We start from the raw sequence: 15,005 nt of genomic DNA, 5'->3' as shown, positions 1-15,005 counted from the left end.
TTAGGGGTCACTGCTCCAAGTGCTCCTATCACCACTGGAATCGCTGTTGCCGTCACCTTCCACATCTTCTCCAGTTCTCCTTTGAGGCCCTGGTATTTCTCCAGCTTCTCATATTCCTTCTCTCTGATGTTGCTATCACTTGGCATTGCCACATCTATTATCACTGCTGTCTTCTGATCCTTGTCTACCATCACAATGTCTGGTTGGTTAGCCAACACCGGCTTATCCATTTGGATCTTGAAGTCCCACAGGATTTTAGCCCTTTCATTGTCCACCACTTTTTCTGGGGTCTCCCACCTGGACTTAGCCCATATGCTGTGCATACATACAACTCAAGCTACTTGGTTGTGGTGTTCTGTATACACTGTTCCTGCTTGCATTTTGCATCCTGCCACTATGAGTTAGATAGTTTCTGAGGTTTCTTTGCATAGTTTGCACCTTGGGTCTTGTGTGGTAGATTCCAGCATCTATGGATGTGGTACTTAGTACTTGCTCTTGTGCTACTATGATTAGTGCCTCTGTGCTGTCTCAGAGTCCAGCTTTCTCCAGTCATTGATAGGATTTCTCCATGTCAGCCACCTCCATTATCAGTCGATGGTGCAGCCCATGCAGTGGCATGTCTTGCGGTGGCGCTTCATGTTCCTGTTCTTCCTTTCAGACCTGTTGTTGCTGACTTAGGCTTTCTCTCAGCATCTCATATTTTGGTGCCATTTTTCTGATGTATTCCTGGATACTCCTTGTTTTATCAGTGATGGTGGCCTGGATGCTTATCAAGCCTCGACCACCCTCCTTTCTGTTGGTATACAACCTTTGGGTGTTAGACTAAAGGTACCGTCACACTCAGCGATGCTGCAGCGATATAGACAAGGAGCCAATCGCTGGAGCGTCGCTGTTTAGGTCGCTGTAGAGATGTCAAACACAGCAACTCCAGAACAATGCAGGAGCGATCCTGTGATGTAAGGGCTACTCACTTATCGTTCTCACAGGTCGTCACAGGTCGTTAGCTCCAAGTAAATCATTGCTGGCATCGTTGCTTTTGCTGTCAAACACGACGATACACGCCGATCTGACGACCAAATAAAGTTCTGGACTTCTAGCTCCGACCAGCGATATCAGAGCAGGATCCAGATCGCTGCTGCGTGTCAAACACAACGAGATCGCTATCCAGGACGCTACAACGTCACGGATCGTTGTCGTTCTCGTTGGAAAGTTGTTTAGTGTGAAGGTACCTTTAGGGTGGAGACCTCCATGCATTGTGAGGAGCTTTCATGTTTTCACATCTGCAGCATCCATCTCCTTTTTTGGCCAGCACGGTATCTGATAACTGGCAGGGAATTTGTATTGATGGATTTTATTCTTCCCATTGAGCTGGCTCTTAAGGACCTGTCTTACCCTTTGATATTATTTGGATGGTGCTGCTTTCCTTTCGTCCTCATCATGGCTACCATATCCCTGTGGAATGCCGAGGTACTTGTAGCATGTCTGTACATCTGCTATGTGCCCTACTGGTAATTCCACTCCATCAGTCTTGACTACCTTGTCTCTCTTTATTACAAACCAGCCGCACTTCTCCAGTATAAAGGACAACCTGATGTCTTCACTGTAGATTCTTGTCACGTGGATCAGTAATTGAGGTCTCGTTCGTTTTTCGCATACAGCTTGATGTCATCCATGTAGAGGAGGTGGCTGATGGTGCGTCCACTCTTGAACTTGTATCCATAGCCAGACTCTGGAATTATCTGACTGAGGGGGTTCAAGACTATGCAGAACAGCAATGGGGACAGTGCATCACATTGTTATATGCTGCATTTGATGGTCACTTGTGCTAGTTGTCTTGAGTTGACTTCCAATGTTGTTCTCCAAAGCCCCAGTGAGTTTATGAGGAAGGTTCTTAATTTCATGTTGACATTGTACAGAGCCAAGCATTCACAGATCCATGTGTGTGGCATTGAGTCATAGGCTTTCCTGTAGTCAATCCAGGCTGTGCTGAGATTGGTCTGTCTGGATCTTGAGTCTTGAGCGACTGCTCTAGCTATCTACTGGGAGCTGTTGCTTAGAGCCTCTGGTGTCAGTCCCAATGCCTTTCTGAGCTGCATTCATGTACTGGTTTATATGGTTCTGTAGCTTGGTGGCTATGATGCCTGACAGAAGTTTTCATGTTGTTGTAAGGCAGGTTATTGGGAGGTAGTTGGATGGAACTGTTTCTGTGTGAGGATCCTTCATGATCAGCACTGTTCTGCCTTGTGTTAGCCAAGCTGGGTGGTGGCCTGCTTCTAGCAGTTAAATCATCTCCTTTGGCATGCTTTCATGTACCGCTGTGAATTTCTTTAGCCAGTAGGTAAGGATCATGTCTGGGCCAGGTGCTGTCCAGCTCTTCATGTTCTTGATCCACTGTTGGATGTCTGTTTCTGTAATGGTGACTGGAACTCCAGAACTGTTCAGTCTCTGCTATTGGTGGAGTTGCTGCCTTTGTGCTGTTCCTCTGTAGTTGGGAGTACACTTTGGATGTTTTTTTGGAGAACAGGGCATTTATCTCCCTAGTCTTGCAGCGAGTGCTGTGAGCTTTTGTTTAGCAGTCTCTTCAGTTGGGGTAAAGGTACCTTCACACGAAGCGACGCTGCAGCGATAGCGACAACGATGTCGATCGCTGCAGCGTCGCTGTTTGGTCGCTGGAGAGCTGTCACACAGACCGCTCTCCAGCGATCAACTATGCCGAGGTCCCCTGGTAACCAGGGTAAACATCGGGTAACTAAGCGCAGGGCCGCGCTTAGTAACCCGATGTTTACCCTGGTTACCAGCGTAAAATCTAAAAAAAACAAACAGCACATACTTACATTCACGTCCCCCAGCGTCCACTTCCTGACTGACTGAGCGCCGTACAGTGAGAGCAGAGCGGTGACGTCACCGCTGTGCTGCTTTCACTTTCACTTTGCGGCGCTGAGTCAGAGGAGGAAGCAGACTGCAGGGGACGCAATGTGAGTATGTGCTGTTTGTTTTTTTTACATTTTACGCTAGTAACCAGGGTAAACATCGGGTAACTAAGCGCGGCCCTGCGCTTAGTAACCCGATGTTTACCCTGGTTACCAGTGTAAAATATCGCTGGTATCGTTGCTTTTGCTTTCAAACACAACGATACACAGCGATCGGACGACCAAATAAAGTTCTGGACTTTATTCAGCGACCAGCGACATCACAGCAGGATCCTGATCGCTGCTGCGTGTCAAACGAAACGATATCGCTAGCGAGGACGCTGCAACGTCACGGATTGCTAGCGATATCGTTATAATGTCGTTTCGTGTGAAGGTACCTTAAGGCCTTTGTACTTGTCCAGCTTGGTCTTATTCTTGATCTTTACACACTTCTGTATTTCTGATAGTTGGCTGACTTCCCTTCGTGGCACCTTGACCTTTGTCTAGTCTTCTTTTCCAAGGGGAGCACGTACTTCTGTTGTTATTGCTGGTTGTATAGCCAAGTATTTCCATGATTGCTGAGGCAGTAGCATAGATCAGGTTATTAGTTTGAGTTATGGTGGTGGTAGGTATTCATGCAAGTGCTGCTCTATTGGCATCCTCTAGCATACTGTTTTTTGGACTTTCCTTGCTGAGCCTTGGCAGTCGATCACTGTTATTGATGGTATTTAGTTTATCTAAGATCTTCTGTTTCAGACCAGCTGCAGTGCTCTCTAGTTGCAGGGTTGGATCAGGATCTTCAGGGGGTTTCACGTGTTTCTTCCAGGTCTTCATGTGGGGTGGATCTACAGTGCAGTTGATCCATCTCAAGTTGTGATAATAGCTTTCTCTTTATGATATTGAAACGCTGGGTGACTATATGTTTCTCAGTGGACATGCAGGTCTTCTATCCATCCAGAGTTTCCTCATACGCCTCATATATCCTCTCCCATTTGGTCTTCTGTTATAGTAGCATTTCACCAGATCCAGGTTTTCTTGCCATGTCCATGTATGGTTTAGTCCAGTAGCCCATTTATCATCAGATTGTCCTGATTCCTCGACATCTGATGCAGACCTTGTTAATCAGGCGATGTCTGAGCCGGCATGACTCTCTTTGCTCGTGACACTCAATGTTTATTGAGGTAGGCACCATAGTGTTATAGACCACTACTGGTATATTATGTCCAACAGGGCAGAGCCAGGATTTGAACCCCAGTCTCCCACATTGGTGGCTGTGATTTTACTGAACGCGGCACATGTATTGCTAGCTTCTTTTATGTGTTTTACCGAATGTTACCGACTTTTTCCGATCTTAAGAAACATGCTCATGTTACCGATCATGAATCCGAATGTACCATATTTGTGCCAAATTTATGTTTCGTTATTGTTTTCCAAACATATTCGCTCATCTCTAATTATGACCAAGACAACCTGCTACACAAAATAAAACCCCCCACTCAGTATGGAGGCATTTACAGTCCACCACAACCCCAGTATAATGGCCCCTACCAGCCACACATTCAGTATGAGAGTCCCAACAGCACTTCTCTTAATATGATGCCCCCACAATCACTGATATTTGAAAAAAAAACCACACATAGTACTCAGCCAACCTGGTTCCTGAGGAGCGCTGCTCTGGTCTGTGCGGTGTGAGTACTGAGGCTCCGTACTACAGGTGTGATGTAGTGACGTCATTGTGCCTGCAGTGCACGGAGTCTCAGACTCAGAAGTGAAGGCTGAATGGTGGATCAGGAGCTTACCACTCCCTGATTCACTAATCTATTCAGTGGTATCACCGTCATGGGAGTGTGGATATCGCTGAAATTGTGATGATGGGAAGGAGAGGGTGACAATACCGCACCCCACCGAGCCCTGTCAATTCATAGGCATCATAGCAACCGAGTGGGCTACCTTTATGGATGATACACTCCTGCCTATCCAACTATCGTATGGTAAATATCTCATACAGTTAGGTCCATATATATTTGGACAGAGACAACATTTTTCTAATTTTGGTTATAGACATTACCACAATGAATTTTAAACAAAACAATTCAGATGCAGTTGAAGTTCAGACTTTCAGCTTTCATTTGAGGGTATCCACATTAAAATTGGATGAAGGGTTTAGGAGTTTCAGCTCCTTAACATGTGCCACCCTGTTTTTAAAGGGACCAAAAGTAATTGGACAATTGACTCCAAGGCTATTTCATGGACAGGTGTGGGTAATCCCTTCGTTATGTCATTCTCAATTAAGCAGATAAAAGGTCTGGAGTTGATTTGAAGTGTGGTGCTTGCATTTGGAAGGTTTTGCTGTGAAGTAAACATGCGGTCAAAGGAGCTCTCCATGCAGGTGAAACAAGCCATCCTTAAGCTGCGAAAACAGAAAAAACCCATCCGAGAAATTGCTACAATATTAGGAGTGGCAAAATATACAGTTTGGTACATCCTGAGAAAGAAAGAAAGCACTGGTGAACTCCTCAATGCAAAAAGACCTGGGCGCCCACGGAAGACAACAGTGGTGGATGATGGCAGAATAATCTCCATGGTGAAGAGAAACCCCTTCACAACAGCCAACCAAGTGAACAACACTCTCCAGGAGGTAGGCATATCAATATCCAAATCTACCATAAAGAGAAGACTGCATGAAAGTAAATACAGAGGGTTCACTACACGGTGCAAGCCACTCATAAGCATCAAGAATAAAAAGGCTAGACTGGAATTTGCTAAAAAACATCTAAAAAAGCCAGAACAATTCTGGAAGAACATTTTTTGGACAGATGAAACCAAGATCAACCTCTACCAGAATGATGGAAAGAGAAAAGTATGGCGAAGGCGTGGTACAGCTCATGATCCAAAGCATATCACATCATCTGTAAAACACGGCGGAGGCAGTGTGATGGCTTGGGCATGCATGGCTGCCAGTGGCACTGGGTCACTAGTGTTTATTGATGATGTGACACGGGACAGAAGCAGCCAAATGAATTCTGAGGTCTTCAGAGACATACTGTGTGCTCAGATCCAGCCAAATGCAGCCAAACTGATTGGTCGTCGTTTCATACTACAGATGGACAATGACCCAAAACATAAAGCCAAAGAAACCCAGGAGTTTATTAAAGCAAAGAAGTGGAATATTCCTGAATGGCCAAGTCAGTCACCTGATCTCAACCCAATTGAGCATGCATTTCACTTGTTAAAGACTAAACTTCAGACAGAAAGGCCCACAAACAAACAGCAACTGAAAACCACTGCAGTGAAGGCCTGGCAGAGCATCAAAAAGGAGGAAACACAGAGTCTGGTGATGTCCATGAGTTCAAGACTTCAGGCAGTCATTGCCAACAAAGGGTTTTCAATCAAGCACTAAAAATAAACATTTTATTTAAAATTATTGAATCTGTCCAATTACTTTTGGTCCCTTTAAAAACAGGGTGGCACATGTTAAGGAGCTGAAACTCCTAAACCCTTCATCCAATTTTAATGTGGATACCCTCAAATGAAAGCTGAAAGTCTGAACTTCAACTGCATCTGAATTGTTTTGTTTAAAATTCATTGTGGTAATGTCTATAACCAAAATAAGAAAAATGTTCTCTCTGTCCAAATATATATGGACCTAACTGTAGATCCTGGATTCATTAGTATCTGCACCAAGAATGAGGGTAAGTGAGTATTTATTAATTGTCAGTGGTCGGAGGTAGTCAGTGAGGTGGATGGTACCATATTGTGCATGTAGGGGGCAGTACTATGGGAACATTAAAAAGTGGGGGGATGGCAGTACTGTGGGGACACACTGTGTGTGAGGGGGATGTGTTGTGAATTTGGTTTCTGGGCTCCCCCGGTGGTCACTGGTGGTACTGAACTTGTGTGCTTCATCTCCTCTGTTCACCTGTTTCCATCAGGATGTGGGAGTTTTCTATTTAACCTTGCTCCTCAGTCATTTCTATGCCGGCCATCAATGTTACCAGAAGCCTTTCTGTTGCATGTTCCTGCTCCTAGACTACTATCAGCTAAGTTGGACTTGTAGTCCTAAGTTTGTTTTGCATTTTTGTTCCAGTTCTCTGTGATTGATTATTTCTGAGGCTGGAAGCTCTTGTGAGCTGAAATTGCCACTCTGGTGTCATGAGTTGATTTTAGAGTCTTAAAGTAATTTCAGGATGGTGTTTTGAAAGGGTTTTCAGCTGACTGTGAAGTTCCCTTTTCTGTCTTCCTACTATCTAGTAAGCGGACCTCAATTTGCTAAACCTATCTTCATACTTCGTATGTCAATTTCCTCTGAAATCACCGACAATATATGTGGGGGCTACTGTCTGCCTTTTGGGGAAAATTTCTCTAGAGGTAAGCCAGGTCTGTATTTTCCTCTGCTAGGGTCAGTCAGTTCTCCGGCTGGCGCTGGGCGTCTAGGGATAAAACGTAGGCACGCTACCCGGCCACTGTTAGTTGTGCGATAGGTTTAGCTCACGGTCAGCTCGAGTTCCCATCTTCCAAGAGCTAGTCCTTTTTGTATGCTTTACTACGTTCTCTTGCCATTGAGAACCATGACAGTTTGGCCGGCCAAGGGTTAAAATAATTGGCAGAAGAAAGGAGAGAAAAGAAGTCTGCAGAGAATTTTTTTTTTTTTTTCTGAGTTTGCTCATTAGTTGATTCACTAGCATCTCTGCTTACTGCAGCCTTCGTCTCTCTCTCCTTCTAATCCTTGAATGGTTCTGATTTCACCTGATTAAAATGGATCCTCAGAGTTTAGCTACAGGTTTGAATAATCTCGCTATGAAGGTTCAAAGTTTACAGGATTTTGTAATTCATGCTCCTATATCTGAACCTAGAATTCCTTTACCTGAATTTTTCTCCGGGGATAGATCTCGCTTCCAGAATTTCAAACATAATTGTAAATTATTTTTGTCTCTGAGATCTCGCTCCGCTGGAGATCCTGCACAGCAGGTCAGGATTGTAATTTCCTTGCTCCGGGGCGACCCTCAGGATTGGGCATTTGCTTTAGCACCAGGGGATCCTGCGTTGCTCAATGTGGATGCGTTTTTCCTGGCTTTGGGGTTGCTTTATGAGGAACCTCATTTAGAGATTCAGGCTGAAAAAGCCTTGATGGCCCTGTCTCAAGGGCAAGATGAGACTGAAATATACTGCCAAAAATTTCGTAAGTGGTCTGTGCTTACTCAGTGGAATGAGTGCGCCCTGGCGGCGAATTTCAGAGAGGGTCTCTCTGATGCCATTAAAGATGTTATGGTGGGGTTCCCTGTGCCTACAGGTCTGAATGAGTCCATGACAATGGCTATTCAGATTGATCGACGTTTGCGGGAGCGCAAACCTGTGCACCATTTGGCGGTGTCTACTGAGAAGGCGCCAGAGATTATGCAATGTGATAGAATTCTGTCTAGAAGTGAACGACAGAATTTTAGGCGAAAAAATGGGTTGTGCTTCTATTGTGGTGATTCAACTCATGTTATATCAGCATGCTCTAAACGTACTAGGAAGGTTGATAAGTCTGTTTCAATTGGCACTTTACAGTCTAAGTTTATTCTATCTGTGACCCTGATTTGCTCTTTATCGTCTATTACCGCGGACGCCTATGTCGACTCTGGCGCCGCTTTGAGTCTTATGGATTGGTCCTTTGCCAAACGCTGTGGGTTTAATTTAGAGCCTCTGGAAGTTCCTATACCTCTGAAGGGTATTGACTCCACGCCATTGGCTAGTAATAAACCACAATACTGGACACAAGTAACTATGCGTATTAATCCGGATCACCAGGAGATTATTCGCTTCCTTGTGTTGTATAATCTACATGATGTGTTGGTGCTTGGATTGCCATGGCTGCAATCTCATAACCCAGTCCTCGACTGGAAAGCAATGTCTGTGGTAAGCTGGGGATGTCAGGGGACTCATGGGGACGTACCTTTGGTTTCCATTTCGTCATCTATTCCCTCTGAGATTCCGGAATTTTTATCTGATTATCGTGACGTTTTTGAGGAGCCTAAACTTGGTTCACTACCTCCGCACAGAGATTGCGATTGTACTATAGATCTGATTCCGGGCAGTAAGTTTCCAAAGGGTCGTTTATTTAATCTATCTGTGCCTGAACATGCTGCTATGCGGGAATATATTAAGGAGTCCTTGGAAAAGGGACATATTCGTCCTTCGTCATCTCCCTTAGGAGCCGGTTTTTTCTTTGTATCTAAAAAAGATGGCTCTTTGAGGCCGTGTATTGATTATCGGCTTTTGAACAAAATCACGGTTAAATATCAGTATCCTTTGCCACTGCTTACTGATTTGTTTGCTCGAATAAAGGGGGCCAAGTGGTTCTCTAAGATTGATCTTCGTGGGGCGTATAATTTAGTGCGAATTAAGCAGGGGGATGAGTGGAAAACCGCATTTAATACGCCTGAGGGCCATTTTGAGTATTTAGTAATGCCTTTTGGTCTTTCAAATGCCCCTTCAGTCTTTCAGTCTTTTATGCATGACATTTTCCGTGAATATTTGGATAAATTTATGATTGTGTATCTGGATGATATTTTGATTTTTTCGGATGACTGGGACTCTCATGTCCAACAGGTCAGGAGGGTTTTTCAGGTTTTGCGCTCTAATTCCTTGTGTGTAAAGGGTTCTTATTGCGTTTTTGGGGTTCAAAAGATTTCGTTTTTGGGGTACATTTTTTCCCCCTCTTCCATTGAGATGGACCCTGTCAAGGTTCAGGCTATTTGTGATTGGACGCAACCCTCTTCTCTTAAGAGCCTTCAGAAGTTTTTGGGCTTTGCTAATTTTTATCGTCGATTTATAACTGGTTTTTCTGATGTTGCTAAACCGTTGACTGATTTGACTAAGAAGGGTGCTGATGTTGCTGATTGGTCCCCTGCTGCTGTGGAGGCCTTTCGGGAGCTTAAGCGCCGCTTTTCTTCCGCCCCTGTATTGCGTCAGCCTGATGTTACTCTTCCTTTTCAGGTTGAGGTCGACGCTTCAGAAATCGGAGCTGGGGCGGTTTTGTCGCAGAAAAGTTCCGACTGCTCCGTGATGAGACCTTGCGCGTTCTTTTCTCGTAAATTTTCGCCCGCTGAGCGAAATTATGATATTGGTAATCGGGAGCTCTTGGCTATGAAGTGGGCTTTTGAGGAGTGGCGTCATTGGCTTGAGGGGGCTAGACATCAGGTGGTGGTATTGACCGACCACAAGAATTTGATTTATCTTGAGTCTGCCAGGCGCCTGAATCCTAGACAGGCGCGCTGGTCGTTATTTTTCTCTCGGTTTAATTTTGTGGTTTCTTACCTTCCGGGTTCTAAAAATGTGAAGGCGGATGCCCTTTCTAGGAGTTTTGAGCCTGATTCCCCTGGTAATTCTGAACCTACAGGTATCCTTAAGGATGGAGTGATATTATCTGCTGTTTCCCCAGACTTGCGACGGGTCTTGCAGAAGTTTCAGGCGGATAGACCTGATCGTTGCCCGCCTGGTAGAATGTTTGTTCCTGATGATTAGACCAGTAGAGTCATCTCGGAGGTCCATTCTTCTGCGTTAGCTGGTCATCCTGGAATCTTTGGTACCAGGGATTTGGTGGCTAGGTCCTTCTGGTGGCCTTCCCTGTCGCGAGATGTGCGAGGTTTTGTGCAGTCTTGTGATGTTTGTGCTCGGGCCAAGCCTTGTTGTTCTCGGGCTAGTGGATTGTTGTTATCTTTGCCTATTCCGAAGAGGCCTTGGACTCACATCTCCATGGATTTTATTTCTGATCTCCCTGTTTCTCAGAAGATGTCTGTCATCTGGGTGGTGTGTGACCGTTTCTCTAAGATGGTCCATTTGGTCCCCTTGCCTAAATTGCCTTCCTCATCCGAGCTGGTTCCTCTGTTTTTTCAAAATGTGGTTCGCTTGCATGGTATTCCGGAGAATATCGTTTCTGACAGGGGAACCCAATTCGTGTCTAGATTTTGGCGAGCGTTCTGTGCTAGGATGGGCATTGATTTGTCTTTTTCGTCTGCTTTCCATCCTCAGACTAATGGCCAGACCGAGCGAACTAATCAGACCTTGGAGACTTATTTGAGGTGTTTTGTGTCTGCGGATCAGGATGATTGGGTTGCCTTTTTGCCCTTGGCGGAGTTTGCCCTCAATAATCGGGCTAGATCTGCCACCTTGGTTTCTCCTTTCTTCTGTAATTCGGGGTTTCATCCTCGTTTCTCTTCCGGTCAGGTGGAGTCTTCGGATTGTCCTGGAGTGGATGCTGTGGTGGAGAGGTTGCATCAGATTTGGGGGCATGTGGTGGACAATTTGAAGTTGTCCCAGGAGAAGACTCAGCATTTTGCCAACCGCCGTCGTCGTGTTGGTCCTCGTCTTTGTGTTGGGGACTTGGTGTGGTTGTCTTCTCGTTTTGTCCCTATGAAGGTTTCTTCTCCTAAGTTTAAGCCTCGGTTCATCGGCCCGTACAAGATATTGGAGATTCTTAACCCTGTGTCCTTTCGTTTGGACCTCCCTGCATCTTTTTCTATTCATAATGTCTTCCATCGGTCATTGTTGCGCAGGTATGAGGTACCGGTTGTGCCTTCCGTTGAGCCTCCTGCTCCGGTGTTGGTTGAGGGTGAGTTGGAGTACGTTGTCGAGAAGATCTTGGACTCCCGTGTTTCCAGACGGAGACTTCAGTATCTGGTCAAGTGGAAGGGCTACGGTCAGGAGGATAATTCTTGGGTGACAGCCTCTGGTGTTCATGCCTCCGATTTGGTCCGTGCCTTTCATAGGGCTCATCCTGATCGCCCTGGTGGTTCTGGTGAGGGTTCGGTGCCCCCTCCTTGAGGGGGGGGTACTGTTGTGAATTTGGTTTCTGGGCTCCCCCGGTGGTCACTGGTGGTACTGAACTTGTGTGCTTCATCTCCTCTGTTCACCTGTTTCCATCAGGATGTGGGAGTTTTCTATTTAACCTTGCTCCTCAGTCATTTCTATGCCGGCCATCAATGTTACCAGAAGCCTTTCTGTTGCATGTTCCTGCTCCTAGACTACTATCAGCTAAGTTGGACTTGTAGTCCTAAGTTTGTTTTGCATTTTTGTTCCAGTTCTCTGTGATTGATTATTTCTGAGGCTGGAAGCTCTTGTGAGCTGAAATTGCCACTCTGGTGTCATGAGTTGATTTTAGAGTCTTAAAGTAATTTCAGGATGGTGTTTTGAAAGGGTTTTCAGCTGACTGTGAAGTTCCCTTTTCTGTCTTCCTACTATCTAGTAAGCGGACCTCAATTTGCTAAACCTATCTTCATACTTCGTATGTCAATTTCCTCTGAAATCACCGACAATATATGTGGGGGCTACTGTCTGCCTTTTGGGGAAAATTTCTCTAGAGGTAAGCCAGGTCTGTATTTTCCTCTGCTAGGGTCAGTCAGTTCTCCGGCTGGCGCTGGGCGTCTAGGGATAAAACGTAGGTACGCTACCCGGCCACTGTTAGTTGTGCGATAGGTTTAGCTCACGGTCAGCTCGAGTTCCCATCTTCCAAGAGCTAGTCCTTTTTGTATGCTTTACTACGTTCTCTTGCCATTGAGAACCATGACAGGGATGCCAGTCCTGTGGAAACATTATGTCTGTGGGAAGCCACTATTGTGGAAACAAAATACTGTATGTGGTGGGATGAAGGTACTGTGGGAACTTTATACTGTGTGTGGGTGTATGCCGGTACTATGAGAATATTATACTGTGTGTGGGGGTATGGAGGTACTGTAGGAACATTATACTGTGTGTGGGGGAATGGAGGTACTGTAGGAACAATATACTGTGTGTGGGGGTATGGCGGTACTATGAGAACATTATACTGTGTGGGGGTATGGCGGCACTGTGGGAACATTATACTGTGTGTGGGGGTATGGCGGTACTATGAGAACATTATACTGTGGGGGGGTATGGCGGTACTATGAGAACATTATACTGTGTGTGGGGGTATGGCGGTACTATGAGAACATTATACTGTGTGTGGGGGTATGGCGGTACTATGAGAACATTATACTGTGTGGGGGTATGGCGGTACTATGAGAACATTATACTGTGTGTGGGGGTATGGCGGTACTATGAGAACATTATACTGTGGGGGGGTATGGCGGTACTATGAGAACATTATACTGTGTGTGGGGGTATGGCGGTACTATGAGAACATTATACTGTGTGTGGGGGTATGGCGGTACTATGAGAACATTATACTGTGTGTGGGGGTATGGCGGTACTGTAGGAACAATATACTGTGTGTGGGGGTATGGCGGTACTATGAGAACATTATACTGTGGGGGGGTATGGTGGTACTATGAGAACATTATACTGTGTGTGGGGGTATGGCGGTACTATGAGAACATTATACTGTGTGTGGGGGTATGGCGGTACTATGAGAACATTATACTGTGTGTGGGGGTATGGCGGTACTGTAGGAACATTATACTGTGTGGGGGTATGGCGGTACTGTGAAAATACCTTAATTACGAGAGATGCCAGTACTGTGGGAACATTATACTGTGTGAGCGGCATCATATATATTACATAAGGGGTGTAATAAGGAGAGTCATAAAGAAGCCTCCTCAGGGCTGTGCTGCATTTGTACAGACTGCTATCTGCCGTCCAGACGGGACCATGTGACACCAATGGGGAGAGGGAGGTTTCCAGAGGGAAGAGTCTAGAGGGTGCACCTGGTCAGGAGACCTTGATGGCGCAGTTACTGATATTATAAAGGCCGGAGCCCCAAAGGCAGAACAGATTTGGCGCCAAGCAAAGGAAAGGGGTGCGGGGAAGAATCTGAGGTACCAGCTCCTGGTAAAGTGCCCGAGGCAGCTGGGTGTGGGGCAGAACCTGCTTACAGGGCATAATGGGGGCATTACACTGTGTGGGGCCAAGAAAGGGGCCCTGTACTAGAAGAACACTCCGCTCCCTCACTTCCTGTCCTCCATAGTTGGCTCGTATGTATCTATTACAGGAAACAGAACAACAACGTTATGGTTCTTATAAAGGGGCAACAACGACCCCAAAAGAGTCTCCTCCGTGCAGAAGGGGTTAATGTCCCCGGCTGCGCTCAGTAATGGGGAATCTCCACATACCTCCACCTGCAGAGCCGCACTCCACAGATATGACTGCCAGAGGAGAATTGCAGGGCGGTAAAGGACCTGGATGACGTCAAGCCCATGTGACCGGAAGGGGCGGCGCCTCTTCCTCCATAGAACAGACAGAGCAGACAGGGTTGAGCCTCCCTAGACTGTATGGGCTCTTTCCTGGTTTCCTGACTGCAGCCCATACAGTGTAGCTGGCTCACTACTGAAGATGCTAGACTGTATGGGCTGCTTCTAGGTATATATTATTGTAGATACAGACTGTACGGGCTCCTGTCAGGTATATATTATTGTAGATATAGACTACGGGCTCCTGTCAGGTGTATATTATTGTAGATATAGACTGTACAGACTCCTGTCAGGTATATATTATTGTAGATACAGACTGTACGGGCTCCTGTCAGGTATATATTATTGTAGATGTAGACTGTACGGGCTCCTATCAGGTATATATTATTGTAGATACAGACTGTACGGGCTCCTGTCAGGTATATATTATTGTAGATACAGACTGTACGGGCTCCTGTCAGGTATATATTATTGTAGATACAGACTGTACGGGCTCCTGTCAGGTATATATTATTGTAGATACAGACTGTACGGGCTCCTGTCAGGTATATATTATTGTAGATACAGACTGTACGGGCTCCTGTCAGGTATATATTATTGTAGATACAGACTGTACAGACTCCTGTCAGGTATATATTATTGTAGATACAGACTGTACGGGCTCCTGTCAGGTATATATTATTGTAGATATAGACTGTACAGGCTCCTGTCAGGTATATATTATTGTAGATATAGACTGTACGGGCTCCTGTCAGGTATATATTATTGTAGATACAGACTGTACGGGCTCCTGTCAGGTATATATTATTGTAGATACAGACTGTACGGGCTCCTGTCAGGTATATATTATTGTAGATACAGACTGTACGGGCTCCTGTCAGGTATATATTATTGTAGATACAGACTGTACGGGCTCCTGTCAGGTATATATTATTGTAGATATAAACTG

General features: G+C 45.5%; 1 protein-coding gene across 1 annotated transcript in view; it reads right to left on the bottom strand.

Annotated features, from left to right (window-relative positions):
• The window catches only part of LOC143766854 (uncharacterized), a 61,934-nt gene extending 47,921 nt beyond the window's left edge, over positions 1 to 14,013 (bottom strand). The window contains exon 1 of the mRNA XM_077254841.1: positions 13,979 to 14,013. The gene's annotated coding sequence lies outside the window, so the exon portion shown is untranslated. The remainder of the gene's footprint in view (positions 1 to 13,978) is intronic.
• Positions 14,014 to 15,005: the final 992 nt, after the last annotated feature.

The sequence above is a fragment of the Ranitomeya variabilis genome, chromosome 4 (assembly GCF_051348905.1).
Source record: "Ranitomeya variabilis isolate aRanVar5 chromosome 4, aRanVar5.hap1, whole genome shotgun sequence".
Lineage (NCBI taxonomy): Eukaryota > Metazoa > Chordata > Amphibia > Anura > Dendrobatidae > Ranitomeya > Ranitomeya variabilis.
The sequence above is the reverse complement of the archived record's forward strand: the minus strand, read 5'-3'. Positions and strand labels throughout refer to the sequence as shown.